General features: G+C 46.3%; 1 protein-coding gene across 1 annotated transcript in view; it reads left to right on the top strand.

Annotated features, from left to right (window-relative positions):
• Positions 1-272: 272 nt before the first annotated feature.
• LOC124594881 (cytochrome P450 9e2-like) overlaps positions 273-12,283 on the top strand; it is a 95,768-nt gene continuing 83,757 nt past the window's right edge. Inside the window, exon 1 of the mRNA XM_047133353.1 lies at positions 273-327. The gene's annotated coding sequence lies outside the window, so the exon portion shown is untranslated. The remainder of the gene's footprint in view (positions 328-12,283) is intronic.

Here is a 12,283-nt window from a genome sequence, read left to right as displayed (position 1 = left end):
TAGGTTTTTTTGTCATCGATATAATCTTACATTAAGTCTGTCTGATGCAGGGGCGGATAATGAAAGGAGGGCAGTGGAAAGCTGACACTTCATTCTGCCCAGATCTGTCGAAAATCAGAAGGGAGCCACCAGACAAGCTGGTCGGTACTGCGATGCACTTGTCTGCGGTTATCCGGGACGATGACGTGGCGCTCGCTCTTCCCCTGCCTCAGGCCCCCACCACGGAACCGCCTGCGTCGTGGCCGTCTGCGTATCAACGCGAGTCCGCTAGAGGCGCTGGTATCCCGCAGCGTAACGCGCAGTCTGCTGTTCCGAGTGCTGCCAGAGGTGAGTGATGGCCCGTCTGTCAAACGGGGCGTTAGCGAAGTAAGGTGTGCGTAGTGCTACTACAAAGCTACTGGTTATTTACTCGTTCAGTGAACGACTGCTTCAGAAGAATCTCAAAGCTAAGAAAAGTGCTCGTACAAACATGTTAAATACGCGGAATCTCGTAATCTGAAGAATTCACAGTGGCATTTGAAAGTTGCCAGCTGAACGTCTGTCGGTCATTTGATGTCGTGAAACTTTTGCCGTACATAAAAGTTTCCTGTCGTTAAAAATAAAATATGCAAAGAGAGGCCTAAAGCAGTGAACAACAAACTTTCTGCTCAGAGTCATTACTGACATTCTGAGGCGTCATCTCGGGCCGCATATATACCGGTCTTATAATTGATTGGTAACTATGTAAATCGGCATGTTATGACGTCCTAACAAACAAGCTATAGGAAGGGTGCGGTAAGTTGGCCGCCAGTCCGCAAGTACTGATCGTTAGAAGTCCGTAACATTCGGAAGAGTACCTATCAGTTGCTTGTTCTCTGCGTGCAGTCATTCTCGGCGAACCCAAAATTGTGACGCTATAATTATAGCCTGACGAGGTGTTGTGTTGTCGTTTGTATGGGCAGATGATTGATTAATAACAGTAATCGTACTTAGTTTAAATACCTTATGCTATAAGACACAAGATCACGAACGCTTACTTAAAGTTTTGACTTTCAGTTTTGTTCTACTCATTGTGTTGTATTAAGACAGCCTTAATCTAATTTCATGTTTCTTACAACTTATATGTATGTTGTTGTTGCTGTTGTGGTCTTCAGTCCAGAGACTGGTTTGATGCAGCTCTCCATGCTACTCTGTCTTGTGCAAGCTACTTCATCTCCCAGTACCTCGCATTCGGGAGGACGACGGTTCAATCCCGTCTCCGGCCATCCTGATTTAGGTTTTCCGTGATTTCCCTAAATCGCTTCAGGCAAATGCCGGGATGGTTCCTTTGAAAGGGCACGGCCGATTTCCTTCCCCATCCTTCCCTCACCCGAGCTTGCGCTCCGTCTCTAATGACCTCGTTGTCGACGGGACGTTAAACACTAATGCCCTCCTCCTCCTCCCAGTACCTACTGCAACCTACATCCTTGCCGCGCCGGATTAGCCGAGCGGTCCAGGCGCTGCAGTCCTGGATTGCGCGGCAGGACCCGGCGGAGGTACGAGTCCTCCCTCGGGCATGGGTGTGTGTGTTTGTCCTTAGGATAATTTAGGTTAAGTAGTGTGTAAGCTTAGGGACTGATGACCTTAGCAGTTAAGTCCCATAAGATTTCACACACATTCCGAACCTACATCCTTCTGAATCTGTTTAGTGTATTGATCTCTTGGTCTCCCTCTATGATTTTTACTCTCCACGCTGCCCTCCAATACTGATTTGGTGATCTCTTGATGCCTCAGAATATGTCCCTTCTTCTAGTCAAGTTGTGCCACAACTTTCTCTTCTCCCTAATTCTACTCAATACCTGCCCATTAGTTATGTGATCTACTCATCTAATCTTAAGCATTCTTCTGTAGCACCACATTTCGAAAGCTTCTATTCTCTTCTTGTCTAACCTATTTATCGTCCACGTTTCACTTAAATACATGGCTACACTCCCTACAAATACTTTCAGAAACGACTTCCTGACACATAAATCTATAATCGATGTTAACCAATTTCTCTTCTTCAGAAACGCTTTCCTTGGCATTGCCAGTCTACGTTTTATATCCTCGCTTCATGAGTTACTTTGCTCCCTGAATAGCAAAACTCATTTACTACTTTAAGCGTCTCATTTCCTAATCTCATTCCCTCAGCATCACCCGATTTAATTCGACTACTTTCCATTACCCTCGTTTTGTTTTTATTGATGTTCATCTTATATCCTCCTTTCAAGACACTGTCCATTCCGTTCAGCTGCTCTTCCAGGTCCTTTGCTCTCTTTGAGAGAATTACAATGTCATCAGCGAACTTCAAAGTTTTTATTTCTTCTCCATGGATTTTAATTCCTACTCCGAAATTTTCTTTTGTTTCCTTCACTGCTTGCTCAATATACAGATTGAATAACGTCGGGGATAGGCTGCAACCCTGTCTCACTTCCTTCCCAACCACTGCTTCTCTTTCATGCCCCTCGACTCTTATAACTGCCATCTGGTTTCTGTACAAATTGTAAATAGCCTTTTGCTCCCTGTATTTTACCCCTGCGACATTCAGAATTTGAAAGAGAGTATTCCAGTCAACATTGTCAAAACTTTAGTCTACAAATGCTAGAAACGTAGGTTTGCCTTTCCTTAATCTATTTTCTAAGATAAATCGAAGGGTCAGTATTGCCTCTCGTGTTCCAACATCTCTACAGAATCCAAACTGATCTTCTCTGAGGTCGCCTTCTACCATTTTTTCCATTCGTCTGTAAAGAATTCGTGTTAGTATTTTGCAGCCGTGGCTTATTAAACTGATAGTTCGGTAATTTTCACAATTTACTAATGTGTAATGCATTTTAATATGATCGTGTGTATAATGTATACTCATGAATATATGTTATCTCTGTGTAAAAATTTATACCATAGCAGCTGATCAGTAAGTCGCGAGTGACTGTGCGTTATCATTACTGGAAAACAAACAGCAGGACATTGCCCTTCTCACATTATAACGCTACCGCGGAAAGTAAAATGTCAAGTATGATCTTAACATGCAGCAAGGATTACTCTCTGGGAGGAATTTTGAAACGTTTGACCATAAATTAACCTAATGGACAAAGGGAATCGAAAGTGAATTTCGTAAGGGTGGTAATTAATAGAAAGCAGGAAGACTACAATTTAGAAAATAATGAAAGTAGAGAAAATTTACATAAATGAAACAAAAAGCACTCGCCAGCCTAATTAGGCATAATCATGTGCAAACATTATTCTCAATGGATTTACCGTCTCTAATGACCTATTTGTCGACGGGACGTGAAACACCAATATCCTCCTCCTCAATGGATTTATATATACTCTTGCAAAAGAAAACATCCATAAATTCTTTCTTAGTAAAGTGCAATGAACACCTACAACAACCAGACCAACTGCACGGTGGGTAGCAGTAGTTATCAACAGCATGGGTTGTCAATCCCAGAAATGTAGAAGAATCCTTAGCCCTGTTAACTACAATCATCACTTCAACCTTTGACTAATTCAGCACAAAGAATTGTTCCCAAAGACAACACGACACCAAGTAGTACCTGACAAGAGTTCGAGTTTAACTAACATACGTACACACATCACAAATGCAGTAATATGACACTGAAATAACACATTTAATATTCGTACCACTGTGGTAGTGTCTCAGATTTATTTGCAAAACCCAAATTCAACTTGACTTTCCCCTGCTAGTAAAGATTAAAGTGGGTGTCCTTAAACTGTCCCTTTCTTTATAAGTAACTATGTTCACATTTCAGAAACACTTTGCATCACATAAATGCTGAACTACAACTCCACTTAAGATTATTTAGCTGTCAATGGTTTAAAACAATTTACGTTAGCAATATCCTTATTAAGCTTTGGAAACAAATTCAAGTTCAAGTTAGGTTTCAAACAGGATGAAATTTAAGTGCCTCATAACACCACTTGTGAAGTAAGTGATTTCAACTAACCACATTTACGTTCAATAGTACTAAAACTTTGGCACTTTCAAATTAAGGCAGTTCATAGCGTATTAAAATGTTTCATCACTTAAATATTATGTGCCTCTCCTTTTATCTGTGAAACAGATGATTTAACTAGAAACGTTCATTTGCTTTAAAACTGAACTTAGGCACATTTAAATGGAAACAAATTAGCATTTCTTCATAATTAGGATACTCGGTTTTTAGCACTATTAGGATAGGACCCTACTTGGTATCATAAAGAGGGCAGTTCAAAGTTTAAAAACGTATTTTGCAACACTGATTGTTGCTGCAAAAGCACACACAAACACAGTGACATACATACCTGTTTTCTAAAGCTGTCGAAACAGTTGCACAATGGAGGTGGCAAGCACTTGGTGGCTATCAGGTCTCCCTCTGGCGGTTTGAAGCTCTTTTTAATTCTTTTTGGCGGCGTATTCTTCATCTTTAGAGCTTTTCCAAATACGAGAGCACCCTTTTTACAGCCGGAACCACATCCGAGGCCATACCATCATAGACTTGGTTAGAGAACGCCTCCCTCTCCACCTGCGGTGTTGGCTGTACGACTGCTGGCCGCTGACTGCCTAATCTGCCCTTTCTCTTGCCGCCCAGATCGACCGCCACCTCCACCTTTTCTTGCGCGCCAAGCCCCTTCCGTAGTGGAGGGGGTTCCCTACACCTTTTAAGTTACATCATACAATTTCTCTAAGTATGAACCAGTTATTTACATGCAATTTTGTTTTTTCAAACACGCATATTTTATAAAATTCCATTATTTAAGCACACTATTAAGTTAAACAAATTATACATCATAAAGTTCCATTCTTCTACAACAATGCAAAGATCTTACTCATACAGAATAAGCACTTCATTACAACATTCTCTATCCACGCAGCGGCCGCGTCACTCTCCCCTCTCACTTAGCTTATGGCTGAATTCATCAACGTCAATTAATATCAAGCTCATCTTAAAATATTACCGTGCATGTAGTTTTGTTTCTTAGTGAGCAGGAAAACTACCCTCTTAAGAATTTCTTAACGTTAGTTACCGTTTTTGAACTCGGCTTTTAGCTGCTAGAAGCATTTTATTACACGAGGTCCGTCGGAAAAAGTTTGGTGAATTATCTAAGAAAATAAAGGAAACAGGAGTTACGTACAAAATACCTTAACTGGCCTTCAAAGCAATCACCATTAGGTAGATCAAACATCCAACGTCCATTGTAATGCTGTTGGAACTGTCCGAAAACGCTTCTTGTGGGAGTAACCCATTCAATTACACATCCATATCACTGACCTCAATTTGTAGTCGGATTTTGGAGCAGGTAGTGGACTCGAACATTATGAATCACCTTGAAGAAAATGACTTATTGATACATAACCAACACGGGTTTAGAAAATATCGTTCTTGTGCAACACAGATAGCCCATTATTCCCATGAAGTAATGAGTGCTGTCGACAAGGGATCTCATATCGATTCAGTATTCCTAGATTTACAGAAGGCTTTTGATACTGTTCCTCACAAGCGACTATTACTCATCGAGTAGAAGTGATATCAGGCGTTCTGCAAGGTAATGTCATAGGCCCTCTGCTGTTTCTGATTTATATAAATGATGTAGGTAATAATGTGAGCAGGTGATGTAGGTAATAATGTGAGCAGCCCCCTTACAATGTTTGCAGATGACACTGTAAGTTACCATCTAGTAAAATCATCAGACGATCAATTGCAATTACAAAGTGATCTAGAGAGAATTTCTGTATGGCGCTAAAAGTGGCAATTGGCACTAAACAAAGAAAAGTGCGAGGTCATCCACATGGGTACTAAAAGAAATCCGATAAATTTTGGGTATACGATAAATCGCACAAATCTAAGGGCTATCAATTCGACTAAATACCTAGGAACTACAATTTCGAGGATCTTAAATTGGAAAGACCACATAGATAATATTGTGGGGAAAGCGAAACAAAGACTGCGCTTTGTTGGCAGAACACTTAGAAGATGCGACAAACCCACTAAAGAGACAGCTTATATAACACCTGTCCGTCCTCTGCTGGAATATTGCTGCGCGGTATGGGATCCTTACCAGGTAGGATTGACAGAGGACATCGAAAAAGTGCGAAGAAGGGCAGCTCGTTTCGTGTTATCGAGCAATAGGGGCATTGCGGCGAGATCTATTTACGAAATTTCAATTACCAACTTTCTCTTCCGAATGCGTAAATATTTTGTTGACACCCACCTACGTAGGGAGAAATGATCATCTTAATAAGAGAAACCAGAGCTCGAACGGAAAGATTTAGGTGTTCCTTTTTCCTACTCGCCATTCGAGAGTAGGATGGTAGAGAAGTAGTATGAAAATGGTTTGATGAACCTTCTGCCAGGCACTTAAGTGTGAATTGCAGAGTAACCATGTAGATGTAGATGTAGATGTAGATCGCTCGAAGCAGCGTGGTCGAGCGCTGTTGGATACCCGCAACGTGTGCATGTGTAACGCAAGGTGTCTGATCATATGTACATGTTTCTTATTCTATATATTTGGCGCCGGCTGATCTCCTTTAGTTTCCCCGCCTTAAATTATCTCTGCAATACTGACGGTTCACAGACTTTGCGTTTGACCAGGGTGATGCGAGCTATTCGGTAAGAAGAGAAGGATGACAGCTTGGAAGGTTAGAAGCCGTCTAGCTTGCCTTCTTCCATTTGTACTAAACTTGTCTGCCCGTTTTCACGACTGGCACGAGGCAGGACACTGTAGTTGCGTCTACTTAAAGTGTCGTTACGTTGATTTATTTTATAAAATTTCGGTGGTCGCCGCTTTAGGGGCTGTTAGTTCCAGTCTGTGAGTACGTGGGAAATGGACAAGCTGCACACTGTTCTAAACGTGACAGGTGTGCCGTGGGCAGTCCAAGTTTTGAGCTTGCCTGCGCGTGTCGCTGACGCTGACGCTGTAGTGACGGGCCTTATCCTTGCCCCGAGGTTGGTGCAGTTCTGGCTTGTTACAGCCTCGCCCCCCTGTTCCTTGCGGGGTGTGTGAAGGTGTTTCCTGTCTCGTAGGTCTGTCCTGGCGCGGTCCGTCTACTACTCCTGGCTGCTGGCATGCGGGCACGCTAGCGGTGGACTTCGTTGTTTTTGGGTTTTCCTCCCCTCGCGCGTGACTCGTTGAATTGCTGCCTCGAGTTCTGCTGTCGGCTGCCTCTCGCCGTCGCGAACCTCCTTCGTCAGCCGCACGGCTGCGTCTTGCAGGATGTAGTCCCAGTCGCACGGCGTGAAGGCGGGGTTGGCACTCATGACGTTCAGATCCTTCCTTGTGGCGAATTCGAGCATTATTGCCCGGTGTCCAGCACGGAGGTCTAGCGGCGAAGAGGTGTGGGTTTTTGTGCTCGTTGAAGCGCCCATCTCGCAGCACGGTGGCGGTCTTCTTCAGCACTGCCGGGACGTTGCTGCTGTCGGGGAGTGGGATGACATCGGTGCGCAGTTTCCCACCCTCTTCTTCGTGTTTCCCCTGGTGTTGTACTTCCCTGCCGGGAGTTGGGGAAGGTGAAGACGGTGCCACGTCCGTGGGCGTCTCCCCGGTCTCCCCTGTACTGCTGCAGTCGCCGCGTCCGTTCGCGGCGGAACACCTGTCCGGGTCGCCGCGTCCACCCCTGCTGGTCGACCCGCCGCGAAGGTGGCGTCGGGGGCGGCTGTCGGCTGTCTTCTTCGTCGCCATGCCCAGTTCCTCTCGCAGCTGTCGGAGCTGCCGGTGAACGGCGACGACCTGCTTCTGCCTCCACTGCGGCTTTGAGAGCGGCCACTGCGTCGTCGGTGGCGGCGCTCGGCGTGACACCAGCCTCGCCGACTTCTGGTTGGCGACGTCCTTCTCCCCCTGTAAGGGGGGGGGGGGGTCGTGGGGCCGCGCCCTCTTCCTCATGTGTCGCTTTTCTCGTGGCGGCCTGTGTCCTCTTCTCTAAGTACGCGCAGCTGCGCGAGTTTGCAGCGTGCGCGCCACCGCAGTTCAAGCACGTTGGCGTGACGCGTTGCGGTGTGCTGCAGTCACGCCTCGGCGCACTCCAGACACGCGACTGCGCCCTCGCGCGTCCCGGCGACGTGCCCCACCTCCTGGCAGCGGCGGCCCACTGCCTCTCGTGCTGCCGTCTGCTTCGCCTCTCCTTCTCCTTGCCCCGGCCATCTCCCGCCAGCGTGAGCAGGAGCTCGGCCACGGCAGGCAGCTTGCCTCCCTCTCCGCGTCCCGACACGGCGTCGGACTAGTGGCGTCGGCGTGCGCGAGCGACGCTAGCGAAGTGGGCCGCGGCGAGTCGAGCAGCGGAGTCGAGTCGCGACGCGTGCGTGCGCGGCCCGCGCGTGTCCTGCGGCCACCGACTCCCAGCTCGTGCGATCTGCCGGTTCTGTCCACTGAGTCGGGGCTAGCGAACTGCGGCACGAACCGCCTCTTGACATGTCCGAGGACACCGCAGTTTATGTCAGAACTGTGCAAGTTTTGGATTGTTGAGGCAAATTCACGGTGAGGACAGAGACCTCCGAAAATTCAGAAGTGTTAAACAACGCTCTGATTCGGACATCGCCGGCTGAGACGGGAACTTCTGGGACAAATTAGCGAGAAAGATATCCTCTGATGGGCCCCTTACTGACGACATTCCGGGGTCGGGATCCGTAAAGGTGGCATTGGCACGCTATCGCCAGGAAACAGTAACGTATTTCTTGATTGGCGCAAATTGCCGAATCGGGAGCTGGTGGAAGAAAAAGGAACACTCGTGCTTTGATTGTGTATGGAGACGTGTCGCTGATGAGCGAGATTCTGACTCTCCACTACGACCACCGTCTTCCCACTTAGCGCCACAGCAGACTGGTAAGGACTATACAGCAGCGCGGCCCGTTACATGGGGATTAATATTTAGACAGGGAGCATACTGATGCCACAGCTCCACTAAACTCGATTCGTGCCTCAGCATCGTTTGATGTTGTATTCAGTCGACCAGAGGTGTTACTAAATTAATCGTTGGGTTGTATTGGGTTAATGACTTGACGTGCAGCTAGCATAGTGTACCCACCCCTCCGCTTGCCTGTTTCGTAAATTGTCATCATCAACTAACTTTGTTTTTCGTAGAATGTTGATGCCAATGCTTTGTGATTGTTTAACACAATAAGTAATCGGTTCATGTTTCCTTCGCATTTTTATTTGAAGGAGCAAGTAGTTCCCTTCGATTCACTGATATACTGTATTGATTAAACAAGTAGTTATATGGTAGGATTATTTCAATTTCCCACCTTAAAACTCTATGCTATGGCTTGTCAAGATGGCGATTCCGTTGCGCAATTTACACTTAACATTGATTCTTAAGGGGAGTGTGGTGGAGTCTGAGTAGATCCATGATAGGTTTCACAGCGTCACACACCGCTGGATATTGCAAGTTTCCAATTGCTTTACTATCGGCGTAAGAAGTGTATGGTAGGTAATCGTGATTACGTTCAAGGCCAATAAAGGTACTTTTTTTGCAGGTTTTGTCCCCCTATTTTTGGCGATAATTCACCCAACTGTTCCAATGTGCCTTCTAAAATATGGCTGAGCACCGTGGGCCGCACTTGTAACTGATTCGGGACGCGTGCGGCCTGACGACCACTGTTTGACGACCACCGGCCTGAAACGTTGACTGTGCAGAGTTGTCTTGTGAAGTCCATTTAACGTTACTATTGTCTTCGAGTTTTCTTTTGCGCCAAGTAAATGCATTTGTTGAAAACTGACCGAACTGCAATACAAACTCTTAAAACTTCAGATACCAAAGAAATTTAGAATTATTTATCGCAGTACACAACTAACTATGACTTTTAAATAATAATGTTGTTATCACAGTATTATTTTATATAAATACACACATCTGGTTCCCAGAACTCCTGATGGTAGACGTTGACTGTGGCTATTGTATCACAGACACAGTCCCTTTGACTGTTCACAGATGTCACTAAATCCGGCCAGAGATATAAACAACCATGCATGAGCAGCGCCTGTTAGTCGGAGGGGATCCAACAGCCGATCAGTTCCAGTCATTCCACCAGCAAGGAGGTACACGGCTCGTGTTGTCTGTATTTCAACCATGTCTAGACGGTCAGTATCGCGGTTCGATCGCGTTCGCATAGTTACTTTATGCCAGGAAGGGCTCTCGACAGGGGAAGTGTACAGGGGTCTCGTGGTGAACCAAAGTGATGTTGTTCGCACATGGAGGAGACACAGAGGGACAGGAACTGTCGATGACATGCCTCGATCAGGCCGCCCAAGACCTACTACCGCAGTGCATGACCGCTACAGATTATGGCTCGGAGGAACCCTGACAGCAACGCCACCATGTGAATAATGATTTTTGTGCAGCCACAGGACGTCGTGTTACAACCCAAACTGTGCACAATAGGCTGCATGATCCGCAACGTCACTCCCGACGTCCCTAGCGAGGTCCATCTTTGCAACCACACCATATAGCTCGGTACATATTGGCCCAACAACATGCCGAATGGACCGCTCAGATTGGCACCACGTTCTCTTCACCGATCAGTGTCACATATTCCTTCAACCAGACAATCGTCAGAGACGTGTCTGGAGGCAGCCGAGTCAGGCTGTACACCTCAGACACACTGTCCAATGAGTGCAGCAAGGTGGACGTTTCCTGATGTTTTGGGGTGGCACTATGTGGGGCGAACGTACGCCGCTGGTGGTCATGGAAGGCGCCGTAACGCCTGTGCAAACGTGAATGCCATCCTCCGACTGATGGTACAACCATATCAGCAGCATACTGGCGAGGCATTCGTCTTCATGGACGACAATTCGCGCCCCCATCGTGCACATCTTGTGAATGACTTTCTTCAGGATAACGACATCGCTCGACTAGAGTGGCCAGCATCTTCTCCAGACATGAACCCTATCGAACACGCCTGGGATAGACTGAAAAGGGCCCTTTATGGATGACGTGACCCACCAACCACTCTGAGGGACCTACGCCGAATCGCCGTTGAGGAGTAGGACAATCTGGACCAACAGTGCCTTGATGAACTTTTAGATAGTATCCCACGCGAATACAGGCATGCATCAATGCAAGAGGACGTGCTAGTGGGTATTAGAGGTACCGACGTCTACAGCAGTCTGGACCATCACCTTTGAAGGTCTCGCTGTATCGCGGTAGAACAAGGAATGTGTGGTTTTCATGAGTAATAAAAAGGGCAGAAATGCTGTTTATGTTGATCTCTATTCCAATTTTCTGTACAGGTTCCGGAACTCTCGGAACCGGGGTGATGGAAAAACTTTTTTTGATGTGTGTAATTCATTTTGTAACTAAGGAAAGCACTAAATATACAGGGTGAGGCAAATGAAAGTGTCCCAGACCGTCTGTGGCAGCTTTGACAGAGGAGGGAAGGACCTGCAGTTATTTCCAACAGGACTGAGTAACAGCCCATACAGTCGTCCGGACCTTGGAGCACATTTACACAATCTTCACGCCTGACGGAGTTATTAGCAGATGTCAGTCCGGAAGGAGCCCTGGCTGGCCATCCAGGTCACCTGCTCTGTCAATGTGCGTTTACTTTGCGTGGGGAGTCCTCAAGTCTAAGGTGTACGCAACAACCCTCATAGTCTTCAAGAACTGCAGCAGAACATTTCGGATTTCTTCAACAGGGATTATAAAATAAACGTCAACAAAAGTAGAACAAGGGTAAAGGAATGCAATCGAACAAAATCAAATGATTTTGAAGGAACTGGAATCGGAAATGAGACACTGAAAATAGTACGTTAGCTTAGCTACCTGGCAGCAAATAACTGATGATATCCAGAGTAAACAAGATATAAAATGTGTACTGGTCCTCTTTTCAGAAAAGAGGAATTTTTTTAAATCAAATATAATTTAATTTTTAAAATGTCTTTTCTGGATGTTATTGTCTAGAGTGTAGCCTTGTAAGGAAGTAAAACGTTGATGGAAAGCATTCAGAGAAAAAGTCAGTAGAAGCTTACGAAGTGTTGTGCTACAGAAGGATGTCGAAGATTAGATGGGTAGATCAAGTATGTAATTAGGAGGCACTGACCGAATTGGCAATGCCTGTGGGAAGCCACCACTATTGACGTCCACACTGCCGTGCAGTCCTGATGCACCCGACACAATCAGAGATTTTGGCGTGCGCATGCCCTAAGGCTTGAGCAGCGTCAGTCCAGACCTCTACAGCCTGGATGGCAGTGACGGTGAGGGCGGGAAGTAAGCAGGCCCAGGCTCGAACAGGCAGAGTGGTGGCCAGCAGTGGAAGGTAGTCTCCCAACCAGTGGAGCAGGAGAGTGGGTGCGGCCGATG

This window comes from Schistocerca americana, chromosome 2 (assembly GCF_021461395.2).
Source record: "Schistocerca americana isolate TAMUIC-IGC-003095 chromosome 2, iqSchAmer2.1, whole genome shotgun sequence".
Taxonomy (NCBI): Eukaryota; Metazoa; Arthropoda; class Insecta; order Orthoptera; family Acrididae; genus Schistocerca; species Schistocerca americana.
This window is presented reverse-complemented; position numbering and strand designations above follow the sequence as displayed.